Below are 16,288 nucleotides of genomic sequence, written 5' to 3'. Positions count from 1 at the left end.
TTAACTGAGTGAGAGAGCCCAGGATCCTCCAGCATTCCCTCTGTGGTGAGATCATCCTGTGGAGAGGTGGAGGGAGCAAGGCCCCACTCCAGAAACGGGGTTATTTTACTACAATCAGGAGCCCCAGGAGCCCAGAACAGTCAGTCTGGTAAAAGCACTTACACAGCTTTAATGCCAGTCACCTGTAGAGAAGGAGCATTAATTAGCTTAACACTCCCTCCCCAGGAAAGTCAAGGAAGCGGCTTGCCCATTTGATGCATGTGGGCAGCAATCAGAGGAGCCAGCCTTTGATTTCTTCCCCACCTCCACCCTGCAAGGCTTAGCCTCACCCCTCTTTGTGATTAGGTCCAGACAGCTGGGGGCGGGGGAGGGGGCATCAAAGCTGTTCAACCTAGGTTGTTTCATAAAGTGGTTTTTATGAAGACCTGGAGAAAAGGTTGCAAATGTATATAGTTTCTTTAAAAAAAAAACCAAAACACGGTGCAGGTAGTCTCTCCCCCTGACTTTTCAGGCCCACAGCCCAGGACATGCGAGCAGGGAAGCCAGCAGGGCAGAAGGGCAGCCTCACGTGGGCACAGGGACCACTGCTGGCTAGTCTGTGGGGCTGGAAGAAGAGACTTGGCTTTTCTTCCACATGTGGAAGGTGTCCAGAGTAAACTGGGCATTGAGATGCTCTGCGTGCCCAACAGCTCTGCCACCTGCTCTCAGCACAGTCCAGGTCCTGGGCTCTGGGAGCCGGGAGTGCAGCATGGCCAGTCCTTGCGTGATGGAGCCACTGTATTGGCTCTTCTTGCTGATGAGGTGGCCGTCATGGATGAGGTGGTGCACAGCCCTGAAAACAGAGGGTGTAAAGAAAGGAGGGGCTGTAGGGATCAGGGACACACGGAGAGTTTGGGGGCAGAGATGTGATAGAAACTACACTTGTCCTACAAGTGGAAGAAGAGATGGGAATGAAAGCAACATGGGTGGTTCCCCCAACCCCCAGCCATCCCACCTAAGTGCTACTGGATCTAAATTCACAGATGAGTTTCCTCACCTGGAAATTAGGGGTACTGATTACCCACCCATTAGGGTAATTGCAAAAATTGAATAAGAATTTTTAAAAAGTGAAGCAATGTACAGAGAGGACCTTTGGATGTGTCAATATGTAAAAGTGCTCCTTTTTTTTTTTTTTAAATCTCCACCAGATGCCCACACTCCACTCCTGAGCCTCAATTCATTCCATCCCAACACTGGCTTAAGGATGACATAGGATGGAGCAGGGCACAGCTACTTTAGTAAAGTACTGGGGTGGCCAAAAAGTTTGTGAACCCAAACGAACTTTTTGGCCAACCCTAGGGAATATCTAATGGTTTGTTTTTAGGTAACATCAGGTGGTATGACATGTGAAAACAACTCAGTGAAAACAAAACCAAACCCATGACTGCTACAACAGAGACCTAATTCCTTATGCTGTAAAATCAGAAGCTCTAACCAGGAAAGGGTTTGGGTCACTATCATGGGAATCCAGGCATTTTAGAATGGGAACTGCTTATTTTTCCTATAGGAAAAATGCAGCTTAGTGTGGACCCAGCATACTCCAGCATTTAGGAAATTTTCCTCGTCCATAATGATACTGAAGTCTGAAGTGAGACAATGCAAACTCTCTCTACCCCAATTCACAGATAACAAAGCTGAGCTGCTCTGCTAGAAAAATCAGTCTTCCCAGCCCATAAATGCCCAAAGGGCAACTCTAGACCTTCTTCCCTAAATTACTGAATCAGGAGTGAACATCTGACCCACAGAAAACCCAACAGGTTCTCTCAACAACAGTTTGGGAAAATGAAAAAAAATTAGTTCAGGAGTTGGGATACTATTGCCTGTTAGCCCAATCTGGCAACACCCACCAGTTGATATGTTAACTGTGACTGTCTGTGGTTGTTGACAGCGATCCACGGATCCACAAAGTCTAAACTATTTACAGTCTGTCCTTTACAAAGTTTTCTACTTCCTGAAAGAGAAGGTCAGACAGACTTGGATGCTGTGACCACCATTTGGGGGTGGGAGGGTCATATGCATTCAAAACAGAGGCAGCTGTGCTCAGAGGCTTGTAGGGAGACAGGAAAAGAGAGAGACTATGCAAAAGAGCAGATAAGGGCTAAGCATCTCAGAGGAGAAAGGGCAGATAGGGCCTGACAACCTTCCAATATCCATGAGACACATGGGTCCTGCTTGAGACACATGCTCCCTCCCTTTGATAGACTTATATATCCTAAAATAAGCCTTTTTTACCGAAACTAGCTTGACTGTGGTTGTTCCTTTCAACAAAATGAGTCCTAAGTCAGCTTAGGGGCTGGCATGTGACTACAGTAAGTATGGGCCAGTTAAGCTCTCTGAAACCATTGCTGACTCCCTTGAGAATCAGTGGGACACCTTTACAGTTGCTTGGAAACAGAAAGTACGTTCCCGAAGTCCAGGTTTATGAAGCGGTAAACAGTCCCGTGGAGGCCAGGAATACATCAGTGAAGGTCTTCATCATTGTGGACTAGCAGAGCATACAGGCCACCTGGTCCTGATGATTATTAAACAGTATCTATTAGATACGAAGCCCTTGACAACAGAAAATTGATTTATCACACAGTATAGTCTATAGTAGGGTCAGCAGAAGGACAGGAGGAACTGTACAGGCCCAAGATGGCATCAGTAATGCTAATAATCATATGTCAAGTGATAGAAACAACCATATTACTTTGAAGTAATAAAAACACAAAATTATTTAGAGTCGGTAAATGGGAAGGTGATCCAATAGCTCGTGAAAGTGTTAGTCGCTCAGTCATGTCTGACTTTGCAACCCCACCGACTGTAGCCCATCAGGCTCCTCTGTCCATGGGATGCTCTAGGCAAGAATACTGGAGTGTGCAGCCATTCCCTTCTCCAGGGGATCTTCCCAACCCAGGGATTGAACCTGGGTCTCCTGCATTGCAGGCAGAGTCTTTACCATCTTAGCCAAAACCTTCCTTTCTCAACAAACCAGAAGACAAAAGAGAAAAATCTAATAATTCCAATTCTTAATAGCATAAAAAAATCTGTGTCAAAAATGACTGTGAGGAAAGTAAAAAAAATAAAAGTGGCAAACAAAATTGTTTGCCACTTATATCACAGACATTGGCTACGTTATTATTTATTTAACTGAATAGTGTTACTGGCTTTCTCATCCTAAAGAAGAAATCATTGTTGACTTTTTAAATTAATTGCTATAGTTTACAGGTATGATTTTAAATCTGAAAAGAAGCTGCAAATGGCTGGCAGAAGTCAGGTTGTAAAATAGAGATTTTGTTATTATTGGGAAAAGATCATTACCAGAACTTCAGACTAAGATAAGGAACTGAGCTGATGTGGGAAGCCCACCCTCTTATATTAACCACACCGAACACCCAAAACCCAGGAACCAGAAAGGGGTCTACCTTGCCGTGTATGTGTATAAGAAAAGCACTTCCTTGTTGGACTGGCGGGTTATCCAGTATGTAAGACAGCCTCCATAAATAAGGGGCTTGCATGGGACTCTTATCAAGATGAGCTCATAGGCAAAAATTATAAAGCAACAAGGAAACTCACCACTAGTGACTATAAGCAATCTGAAGGGGACTTAAAATAAGGATGTCAAAAATTTGCACATATTAAAAAAAGAATCCCCAAAACAAAAATAGGAATTTAAAGAACAGGCATTTTTTTCAAAGTCAGCAAAATCATTGTAGGGCTTCCCTGGTGGTCAAGTGGTTAAGAATCTGCGAATATAGGGGACATGAGTTTGATCCCTGCTCTGGGAAGATCCCACATGCCGGGGAGCAGCTAAGTGCCTGTGCCACAACCACTGAGCAAGCACTTTATGAGTCGCACCTACTGAGCCCATGGGCCACAACTCCTGGAGCCTGTACACCCTAAAGTCCACGTTCCACAATAAGAGAAGCCACCGCAATGAGAAGCCTGTGCACTGCAATGAAGAGCAGCCTCTGCTTGCTGCAACTAGAGAAAACCCACACGCAGCAGCAAACCCAGTGCAGCCAATAAATAAATAAAATCTTTAAAAATAAACAAAAAAGACTGTTGTAGAGGATAAAGGCGGCTGCAAATTTTTACAACGCCTCCCTTTGAAAGACATAGTCTGGGCCAACCTTGCACCCTGTTTTGACAGATAGCATATGGCAACAGTGATGTTACATAACTCCTGAAGCTGGACCTTTAGGGATTTGTAGCTGCTGTATTTTTCTCTTAGGATGATCCATTTTGGAACCCAGGTACCATGCTAGGAGAAGCCCAAGTGAGCCATGTAGAGGAGAACTGAGGCATCTCTGTAAACAGCCCCAGCTGAGCTCCTGGCTGAAAGCAATACCAACTACCAACCACATGAGGAAGGCCATTCTTTGGACTTTTCTGGTCCAATCAGGGTGATCTCACCAAGAGTGGCAAGATAAAAAGATTTATCTTTTGATAAATCTAAGGCCAAATAGCAGAATTATAGTAAATGACTGATGCTGTAAGTTTTGAAGTGGTACGTTACCTAACAACAGAGAACTAAAAATACCACCATGGAGAAGTCACAGATCAGATGAAAAAATGAGCCTTACCTCCACTGCTAAGTGTCTTTGGGTGAGCTCCAAGGTGGATACCAGGCAAACTTTGGCTGGACGGAATTTGGAAAGAATGTTACTCTGGAAGGGAGCCCTAGATGGAACACAGAGCATGACATACGCAATGCTGAGTAGGGAAATACCTGGCAATAAGCAACAGAGTTGAAAATGAGTTCTAAGTTAGCCCATTAAAAAAAAAAAAGTTTCCATCTTTCTAAATTCCATATATATGCAGAGAGCGGGGGGTGGGGGATGATTTGGGAGAATGGCACTGAAACATGTATAATATTATATAAGAAACGAATCGCCAGTCCAGGTTCGATGGAGGATACAGGATGCTTGGGGCTGGTGCACTGGGATGACCCAGAGGGATAGTATGGGGAGGGAGGTGGGAGAGGGGTTCAGGATGGGGAACATGTGTACACCCATGGTGGATTCATGTTGATGTATGGCAAAACCAATAAAATATTGTAAAGTAATTAGCCTCCAATTAAAATAAAAAATAAAATAAAATAAATAATAAAAAAGTTTAAATGACTGCTGTTTTGTATCAGAAAGGTTTATCATTTTAAGTAATTAACTTGGATTTTGTACTTTAGTATTTGAAACTTCACTTATATTACATGTAGGCAAAAAATAATCAATGACTAAATATGCTACTAAGTTAAAAGAATGAATACTTTTGCAGAGAATTCACCAATGTGTAAATCACATACACTATTATCTGCTTCTCTTGGTTACTCCTCCTTAAGACCCAAACTCCTGGGCCACAAACCTCAAGTCATCTGTTTTCAATCTGGTACTGATTATCTGCTGCCAGCCACTGTCCTGGACTGCCCTGCTAATCTTGCTCAGTACTAGGCATTCATTGGGCAGGCAACAAATATTTAAAGAATTGAGCAAAATTGTCTTCTTGAACAAAGGTGAGTTCCTAGGGCCTTGAGGGCTCTCAATAGAACAAATATTCCTTATGTACAAGCTAGGAGCTTCCCTGTAACTCAGTCAGTAAAGAATCTGCCTGCAGCGCAGGAAACTCTTGTTCGGGAAGATCCCCTAGAGAAGGAAATGGCAAACCATTCCAGTATTCCTACCTGGAAAATCCCATGGACAGAGGAACCTGGCAGGCAACAGTCCATGGCATTGCAAGAGTTGGACATGACTTAGCAATTAAACCACCTGCACAGGAATAAATTGGCCATTTTTAAAAGCTCTGTGAACCCAGATCACTCATGAAAAAGAATTAAATCACCCCCAGTTAGAGATCACGGGTTATAAGCAACTACAAGTTCTGTAAAAACTATTAATAGTAATATGGCAGAACTTTCACTAAGAGGTGAGCAAGAGAGCAAGTATTTACTTCCCTAAGAAGCCTGGCTATCGGGTCCATGAGCCCTTAGTCAGGCACCAATGTCTGGCCCTAAGTTCAGAGCATGGAAGTCCATCCATGGCTGCAGTGGCACCCGATTCTGGTCTCAATGGCGCTGTAATGATAGAGTCACGGAAAGATCTTGTCCAGTCAGACAACTGGAGAAATGAGCCCAAGCCCCTGGCAGAGTCCTGAGCACCAGAAACTCAGCAGAGTGGCCTGGGGACCACTTGGTCCCGTTTTTGTGTGTGTGTATTTAACCTAGATTTGTATATATTTGTTATATATATAACCTAGATTTGTGTATATAACAATTCATATAGATTGTATGTATATAACCTAGATTTGTGTATATTTAATCTAGAAAAAGAGTAAGGAGCTAAGAGACAGCTGTCCTTAAATATCTGGAAATATGCCATGTAGGACAGGTTTCTACTGTCCTTGGTATATTGGGTGTGGCTTGATGGGAGTGGCTCAGGGCTCTGTGTGGAGGGAGCAGGGGGCTGACTTGACTCAGGTCAATTTCCCAGAGTCAGGGCTCTCCAGATGTGGAGTGAGTGGTTGCCTCAGGTGGTGGGAGTTTGTTCCTTGGAATTTTGATTAGAGGCTGGTCAAAGCACCTACTGGGGACAACTAGAGGGAGATTCCTAAGGTGGGCATGTGAAGGAGGAATGCTCGCTCTCATCACTGCACATGTCCACAGAGCAGAAGTGATTTCCACTCCAGAAAAAATATATTTCTATGCCCTAGAAGGAGAGACATGAAAGAAATAATTCCAATTTCTCTCCAGAGGCACATGTATTTCCTCTCACCTGCCCAATGAAGAATTTAGTGACTTCACCAATTGTTGAATTTAGGGAAGAGGCTGTATTAGTCTACTCAGGCTGCCATAACAAAGTATCACAGATTGGGTGATTTAAACAACACATTTTCTCACATTTCTGGAGGCTACAAGTCTAAGTCAACCATCAGGGTTTGTTTCTGGTGAGGGCTCTCTTCCTGGCTTGTAGATATGGCTGCCTTCTCACTGTGCCCCGACAACTTGCCTTCCCTCTCTCCTCTTTGTATACTAATCTCTCTTCCTCTTCTTAAGGACACTGATCCTATGGGATTAGGGCCCCACCCTTATGATCTCATTTAACCTTAATTACCTCCTGAAAGGTTGTATCTCTGACTATGTAACATTAGGGGCTAAAACTTCAACATATGACATTTTGGGTGGGGGGGTGGGGGGGTGGGGGGGGGCGGGGAGGTGGTTCACAATTCTGTCCATGACAGGGGCTGAGCATACTAATGCTTCAGCTCTGCCTACCCAAAGAGGGATACACTCTGTACACTTTCCTACTGCATGATAAGCTCAGTAGGGCAGATTCTACTTATGATGGGGAAGCCTGTGACTGTCCAGTTCTTCCTGCAGCAGGTAAGTACCTTTCATTTGGAAACTGGAAAATATTAGGAAGTCTGTTGTGCTCACATCTTAGCCACATCCTCCATTCTAGCTTTTATCAATAATAAGGCTGGTATTTTTATCTTCACTTGCCTAACTGCATCTTACTTTTCAATTGGGAGGGGGAAAGGGGGAGTATTACTTAATGAATCCCTAAAACCAACAAGGCAGGAAGCTAGAAACAGGACTTTCCTCTAAAAGCACACTGTATTTTATATCTAAGTTGTAGTTCCTCCTGTCTATCTGGAGAGAAGCCCCTCGGAGCTAGGGTTTTAGACACTAAATACATTTATGCTTGAAATAAAGATTTTTTTCATTGATCACACTGCCATTTCTTTTAGAGCTATCATAGAAATATTTTGTATCCAGCTTTGCTTTGTATCAAGGATATTATCAGTCCAAGTGATGTCAGTAAAGCAACTGAAATCTCTCCAGGTAAATATTGATGTATCTCTGAGCTTCCTAAAAAGGCAAGCTTCTCAGCAGTGCTTATCATCTCATGAAGTACAATCTGTTCAACTTAGAGGCAGATACCCCATAAAAAAACAAATGAATCCCTGTTTTGTTTATTTGAGGGGCTTATTAAATCTGACTCTCCCATGGAGTTTTGGGTAGGTTTCCAGGAAAATATTAAACTTTCCCTGACAATAGACTTGTTTTCTTGATATTTTCCCCCCAAATGCATTCATTCATGGGAAGATACCAGCTTAAATTAAGTACATTAGTTTAGAAGGCTAGTCTTCCTGTGTATGGACAAAATTCTTCCTTTCCTTAGAAGAGCTCCTTCAGCCCTTCCTTTCCTTAGAAGAACTTCTTGGGCCCTGCTGTGTACTTAGTGCTGGTTCTGGACATGGACAATACACACTCACCCTCAATCCTGTGCTCTAAAGCCACTTTGTTGTTGTTTTAGTCAATAAGTCATGTCCAACTCTTTTGTGACCCCTGGACTTAGACCGTCTGGCTCCTCTGTCCACGGGATTTCCCAGGCAAGAATACCGGAGTGGGTTGCTGTGCCCTCATCCAGGGGATCTTTCTGACCCAGGGATCAAACCCACGTCTCTTATGTCTCCTGCACTGGCAGGCAGGTTCCTTACCACTAGTGATACTCGGGAAGCCTCTAAAGCCATTTACCTTTCTCTAAATGGATAACCCCATTTTCCCTGAGCATAAGCCTTGGCAGGCACGTTGATGTGCACCCAGAAGCATCACAGGTTGGAGAGGACTTTATGTCCAAGAGGCCCCAGCTGAAATGAGAAAGACACTTGAAGAAAACAAACCAACTGAGTGAGGCCCTGTGATCTTCATCCTTTACCCAAGGAATTGAAAACCAGAGTCATGTGTTAACTGTAATTATAAAAGAGATCCTTCAGGATGTAGAATCTTTATTGCATAGTCCTTGGTTGGTCTCTTAACTTGCCCAAATGCCAACATGTGCCCAGTGTTGGGCCTGGGAAACTGGAGGCAGATGACATATGTCAGTTATTTTCCCTCTCCCTAACCTTCTGTGGACATAAAGAAAAGGACACAAGTCAGCAATCCTGGGCAATCTTAGGCATCCCATCTCTCTGGGTCTCATTTTTCTCAATCCGTGTTTTCCAAATTTTCTGGATGATTAGACTCTGCTGAGTAGTTTTGAAAATACAGATTCCAGGCTCTTGTTCTAGGGATTTTAATCTATCAAGTCTGGATACAGGTCAGGAATCTTTATATTTAATGAGCACTCCTAAGCCAACACTATGCTTAGGCAAAGTCTAGAAAACACTGAATTAGATGCTATTAAAATCACTTTCCCCATCTACCAGTGGAAGTCTTAGGTGGATCATTTGAAGTCATCATGAGAGTTGCTTTCAGTCCAGCCCTTCCCATCGTTAGCCATTCAGAGGACCTAACTGTGTGGAGCACACTGACGTCACTTTTTCCTAGTGGGGGCTCTGTTAATAGCAGCAATCAAGATACCATTATTAAAAGCCCAGATTACCTGGTAACTACTTATTCCTTCTGGCATCTTAATCCACCAGCTGGTTTTATTCAAGTCTTCAAAGCTTTGCAGGAATGTTTTATCCTGTAATAATAGCTCTGAAATTCAAGGATAACAAAGATGAGAGACTGTTATGCATACATCATTATTCATGCTTTTATAAGTATGTGTGACAAACACACTTTAAAATTTTCTCTTCTCCTTTACTTTTGTTTTAGTTTCAGGCTTCTACTCTGTACTGTCAAAAAAAAAAAATACCACTGGGTAGAAGAATTTTATAAAATTGAAAAAAAAAAAAAAAGAAAAAGGAGGGAAGAAAGAAGGAAAGAAGCAGCTACATCAAAGCTTTTCACCACTGTAAGCACTGAGATTTAAAAAACAAAGTTTCACACTTTTTAATTTAGCATTTATTTGGAGAAAAATGGAATTCTTGTAAAGAATCTTGGCATTAAGAACTTCTTAATGATTCCTGTTTTTAATAATGTAGATAATATATGCTGAGTGACCCACACTTTCAGACAAATGGTGAGTTTGTCTCACCATATGGTATGTCTCACCATACCAACAGACTTCAAAAAAAGTGTTATTAAAAGATGTACTCTAGGAAGAATAAAATTAATCCTAGATGGAAGTTGTGAAATACAAGAAGTATTAAACAAGCAAAAACAACGACAAGCATATAAGAAAATCAACACAAATTTTGGCTAGGAAAAAAAAATTCTGTGGATTAAAAATACACTTAAAATACGTAATAAGAATGGCATGTAAGTTGGAATGGGATGAAGAATTCTAAAATGTTCTAAAGCTTTTGTGTTGTTTGGGAGGGCTGTAATTTATTAATTTTTATCTTAATAAGTATGCATGTTGTTATATTAATATCTATGATAAAAAAGAACTAAGACAGAAAAGGAATGTATAACTTCCACATGAATAAATGGGTAAAAGTGAATGAAGTGGGAAAAAAAATTATCAACTTAAAAGTAGAGAAGAATGAAAGATAAGCATACAGAAGTCAGGAAAAATAAAATAAATCCAAATATGTCAATAATTATAATAAATGAAAATAGCTGAATATTCTATAGATACATCAAGAACACACAAGGTGATGAAACTAAATGGAAGGAGAGAGCTACTTCAAGCAAATACTAGCAACAAAATGCTGATGTGCCTGTATTAGTATTAGATAAAATAGATTTTAAAAAAGCAAAAAAAAAAAAAAAAGAGAGAGAGAGAGAAAAGTCATTACATAGTAAAAGGATCAATTCACCAAGAAGTAATAATAATTATAAATCAATATTCACATAGGGACATTCTCAAAATACATAAAACAAAATAAAACAAAAAAGGAAATAACTATAGAAAGAACAAATTCATCATCAGAATTTTAACATCCATCTTCATAATTTTTAAATGAAGGAGGCAAAAAAATCAGTAAATATAAGTGAATCTGAACAGCATAATTATCATATTTAATTTAACGAACATACATAGAACACCTCACCCAAAATTGAAAAATTTACTTTTTTAAAAGTATACCTGGATAATTTATGAAAATTACTTTACAAAGGACCATAAAGCAAACCTCAGCAAATAGTAAAAGATGGACATTATAGACCCCATTATCCATCTACAAGGCAATTAGATTAAAAATCTGTACTGAAAAGATAAAACCACATGTATCTAGAATTTAGGAAACATTTTAATGCATGTGTCAAAGGATATGATAGTGGATATCAGAAAAAAAGGTATTATTAGACAGAAACCTAAAGCAGTACTTAGAGGGACATTTACAGCTTTGACATGATTAAATTAAAAAGAAAGCTGCAAATTAATAAGTATCCATATAATCAAATTAGGGGAAAATGCTTATTAAAACAGCAATGTCTTGTGAATGAAATTTACAAGCCATTTGGGAAATATAGTCTACTCTGTGTGATCACCTGGACTTAGCTACAGCTATCACTGATTCAGTAGGTACTAAGCATCAGACATGATACTGAATGATATAAAACCTCCATAGTATTTAGGAATATAAACTAGAGGGGGAAGAACTGAGAAACAAAAAATATTAAAGAGCTGCACTATGTTTTTGTACTATTTAATTTGTAATATGATACTCTGAATAAGCAGAAAATACTGTAGTCTCAGTTTATTTTAACAGATTTGGAGATTTTGAAGAGCTGGCTTTATTTTACAAAGTCTCCTATAATTTAGTGACATACAACACATTAAGAAAATGCAGGATTATATGGTGCAATACAGAAATATTTAGTCACTGTTAGCAATGGCAATACAGATACGGACAGAATGAAAGGACAAAATAGGTGATTAAGTAGTTAATCCCAATAGGGGATTGTAAGAAAAATAATGGAGACTCATGTAAGTTAATGATTACTTGAGAAAGCAGGCTTGCTTAGCAACCAATCCAGGCAACAGTAGCACAGGACATGCCCCAAAATAAAACAATGGCGTCATGAGTCCCACATCCTGCCCAGTGAGCTCAGTAAGTTAATGATCCCTAAATGTTCTCTGAACACATAAAAAACAATCACTTGTGGACCAGCTTGACCACCCAGCGGCAAGAAGACGCCCCTGCTCAACCTGGAGGAGGAGCTGATGGAAAGAAAAACAAAGGTCTTTCTCCTCCTCCCAACTTTTCCTTTGATTATAAAACTGTGGTCCACTAAGTTCTCAGAGCACTGTTTCTCTCCCACTTGTTAGTCTCATAAGCGTCCTAGTCTAATAAATCACTTATCTACTCTTTTGCCCTTGCTGAACTCTTCTCTGCACTGAGACATAAAGGACTATGGTATGAGAGCTCTTCAGAGCACCCCCCCTGAAATGATACTAATTAATTTCAACAACACCCTTAAAATGATGTCATTCAAGAAAGCTTAATGACATGGAGAGGCATTCATAATAGTGAAACAAGCAAATTACAGAGCAATGTAATCCGATTTTTGTACACATTAAAAAAAAGATTGGAAGGATATACACTAATATCTTATTCTTAGATATCTCTGGGTGGTGAAATTATGGGGGAATTTTTATTTTATCTTTATAATTAGACTCTGTATTATTCCTGTAATTAAAAAGAAACCATAAAAGGTATATATCTTTAAAAAGCAGTAACTCTTATTTCCGGCATTTTCTTGCTGTCAGGTTTCTTCTAGTTGACTTTTTTGTCCTTTAGAGCTGATGTAGCATCAAACCAAGGCAATCTCTTTGAATTCTAAGGTCTACTATGCAGTCTGTGAGATGTCTCCCATATTTGAATGTTTAATAACTATTGGAAGACAATATCAAAGAAGGCATTGTTCATATTTCCCACTAGAAAGTTCATTTTGAGTTTGTAGAAAGATTCAGATATTCTAACTCAAAGTTTAATGCATGCATCAGGGTTAGATAATTGTTTGAAATTAGAAACCACTGATGTTTCTTGTGCAACTAACCATCAATTAGCTATGCTAATGAGAAAAGCAGGAAATGATTGCAGGAGAAAATGAAATCAGCAGGGGTAAAAAAGAAAAACAACTCACTGCAGTCCTTTGTTTTAGCCATCAGTTGTTAAAACTTACCAAAGTGACACAGGCATTTTTTTTTTTTTTTCAAGAGACAGAGTATTAATAAAAATAAAAAAAATTACTAATTCCTTAGAAGTCTTTCCCTTTTCCAGATTGTCCTTCAGAGAAGCCATATCTAAAGAATAAAATGACCAAAATATAAGCAGCAGGAAACTTAGAGACAAAAGGCTAGTTAGCAATTCTAATCTCTAGGGGAGTTTTTATAAAGTATCAATGCAGAGTCCTTGATGCAGACCATTTAAATCAGAATCTCTGTGTAAAGGGCTAAATTAATCTATAAGTTGCATAATTTATATCTCGAGTTAATTCTAGCTGTTTTGTATTGGTACCCTGAGTTCTCTGGTTGGACAGTCAGGGACTCAGGTAAATCACCTTTGGTTGGTTCACCTCCATTCCCATCACTCCAGTCCCAGGCAGAACATTTTCAGTGAGAAACTCTTAAAAGCGACTTCTGCTGATCCAGGATCTTTAGATACCTTCCTAATGACTCTCTTCCCTGTCAAGATCTGGAATTTTCCCAGAAGGAAATCTTTACTTGAGAGAATGCAAAGTATCACTGCCATGGCTGCTATCTGGATACAAAGAAAATGAAAATAAGTCACTAAATGGAAATTACAACTCCCCAGAGAGCTCCACATGCCAGGCTCCTGGAAATTGGTCTGAGTTCCCTTTGTTCTTCAGTTCCAAGAACAGCAGACCTTGTAGTTATACTTCTTTCTCTAGATATCACTTTTACAACTTTCAAAAACTGTGTTTGAATTACATGCTTCTGTAGAAAGTTTTAAAGTAGAATTACAAATAACAAAATTAAAATCTTCCTCAATCTAGAGATAAACATTTACATTATTAGTGTACATTCTTCCATTTTTTTTTCTGTGTGTAGAAACATACTTATTTTAAAGGTTTGGGTCATGAAATATGTGCGTTTTTGTAACTTTTTAATCTTAAACCTATGTTCTAAGCATTTTTTTGTGTGTTGAGCTTCAAGTTTTCTGTGTATGCAACAAAGCCTATCGTTGTGATTCACCATCATTTATTTAACCATCCACTATATTAGACCTTGATTATCACATCTGACATTTGCCTTGTTTTCCCTTTTTTCCTATTTACCAGAAACCAAGATCAGTCACAAACCTGGTGAGTCCATGCTTGTATTTCCTGACTGATGTTTGACACTATATCCAGTAGTTTCCCAGGACCACACATGATAGGAAGATATATGACACTAACTCCCTTAATCTATCCTCCTGCCTTGCTCTCCAATTTTGGTATCTAACACTTTCCCCAAGAGTGATGATATTGTTTTTCCTCCTTTAACCTAAACTACACTCCTCAAAAATCCTGAAGTTTACATCACCATCTTCCACATGTGTGTGCAGGGAAGAGTCATCATTTTAGTATCTAACCCACGCTGAATGTGTACTCTGTTTTCCATACTAAGAGGTGCATATGTATTTTTTAATTTAAACTTTATGACAGTAATACAAAACAAGTCCTACTATTATCTCTATTCTGCAGGTTGAAAAGTGAGGCTTCTTTCGAGTAATTTGACTAACATCACAGCTAGTAAGAGGCAAAACTGGCCCTAAACTCAGACCTGTTTGCTTCTAAATAATTTATCATTATTATTAACATCCATATTTATTCAAATTTTCTTATTTTTTGCCTAATGCCTTTTCTATTCCAGGATCCTACCCAGGATACAATGCTACATTTAATTATCATGTCTTCTTAGACTTCTCTTGGCTGTAACAGTTTCTCAGACATGCCTTATTTTTTCTGAGCCATTAAGGAAAAAAAAAAAATATATATATATATATATATATATATATATATATATATATATATATATCACCTTGTACTCTATAAGACCATAGCAATTACAATTTATTGTGTATTGTTAGGGCTTCCCTCATAGCTCGGTTGGTAAAGAATCCACATGCAATGCAGTAGACCCTGGTTCAATTACTGGGTTGGGAAGATCTGCAGGAGAAGGGGTAGGCTACCCACTCCAGTATTCCTGGGCTTCCCTGGTGGCATAGCTGCTAAAGAATCCACCTGTAATGTGGGAGACCTGGGTTTGATCCTTGGGTTGGGAAGATCCTCTAGAGAAGGGAAAGGCTACCTACTCCAGTATTCTGGCCTGGAGAATTCCATGGACTATAAGTGTCTCTTTAAGTGTCTTCCAGTTGCGCTATTTCAAATCCTAAAAGATGATGCTGTGAAAGTGCTGCACTCAATATGCCAGCAAATTTGGAAAACTCAGCAGTGGCCACAGGAATGGAAAAGATCAGTTTTCATTCCAATCCTAAAGAAAGGCAATGTCAAGGAATGTTCAAACTACCATACAATTGCACTCATGCTCAAAATTCTCCAAGCCAGGCTGCAGTGGTATGTGAACCGTGAACTTCCAGATGTTCAAGCTGGATTTAGAAAAGGCAGAAGAACCAGAGATCAAATTGCCAGCATTTGCTGGATCATCAAAAAAGCAAGAGAGTTCCAGAAAAACATCTACTTCTGCTTTACTGACTACCCCAAAGTCTTTGACTGTGTGGATCACAACAAACTGGAAAAATCTTAAAGAGATGGGAATACCAGACCACATGACTTGCCTCTTGAGAAATCTGTATGCGGGTCAAGAAGCAACAGTTAGAACTGGACATGGAACAACAGACTGGATCCAAACTGGGAAAGGAGTATGTCAAGGCTATATATTGTCAACCTATTTATTTAACTTATATGCAGAGTACATCATGTGAAATGCCAGGCTGGATGAAGCACAAGCTGGAATCAAGATTGCCAGGAGGAATATCAATAACCTCAGATATGCAGATAACATCACCCTTATGGCAGAGAGCGAAGAACTAAAGAACCTCTTGATAAAAGTGAAAGAGGAGAGTGAAAAGTTGGCTTAAAATTCAAAATTCAAAAAACTAAGATCGTGGCATCTGGTCCCATCACTTTATGGCAAATAGATGGGGAAACTATGGAAACAGTGAGAGACTTTATTTTGGGCTCCCAAATCACTGCAGATGGTGACTGTAGCCATGAAATTAAAAGATGCTTGCTCCTTGGAAGAAAAGCTATGACCAACCTAGGCAGCATATTAAAAAGCAGGGACATTACTTTGCTGATAAAGGTCTGTTTGGTCAAAGCTGTTTTTTCCAATGGTCATGTATGGATGTGAGAATTGGACTATAAGGAAAGCTGAGCACCAAAGAATTGATGCTTTTGAACTGTAGTGCTAGAGAAGACTCTTGAGAGTCCCTTGGACTGCAAGGAGATCAAACCAGTCAATCCTAAAGG

The 16,288-nt window shown here is 39.7% G+C and overlaps 1 protein-coding gene across 10 annotated transcripts in view; it reads right to left on the bottom strand.

The window, feature by feature from the left end:
- Positions 1 to 16,288, bottom strand: part of SLC17A1 (solute carrier family 17 member 1) — a 237,188-nt gene that overhangs the window by 9,102 nt on the left and 211,798 nt on the right. For 4 of the 10 annotated variants that reach the window (XR_003507972.1, XR_003507976.1, XR_003507974.1 and 1 more), the window contains exons 14-16: positions 9,399 to 9,496; positions 8,552 to 8,664; positions 4,605 to 4,701 (exon numbers count right to left, since the gene is read on the bottom strand). The gene's annotated coding sequence lies outside the window, so the exon portion shown is untranslated. Of the gene's footprint in view, positions 1 to 149; positions 2,552 to 4,604; positions 4,702 to 8,551; positions 8,665 to 9,398; positions 9,497 to 16,288 lie in introns of those variants that run through there. The other 6 variants (XR_003507979.1, XR_003507978.1, XR_003507980.1 and 3 more) reach the window with 6 other exon arrangements.

The sequence above is a fragment of the Bos indicus x Bos taurus genome, chromosome 23 (genome assembly GCF_003369695.1).
Source record: "Bos indicus x Bos taurus breed Angus x Brahman F1 hybrid chromosome 23, Bos_hybrid_MaternalHap_v2.0, whole genome shotgun sequence".
NCBI lineage: Eukaryota > Metazoa > Chordata > Mammalia > Artiodactyla > Bovidae > Bos > Bos indicus x Bos taurus.
This window is presented reverse-complemented; position numbering and strand designations above follow the sequence as displayed.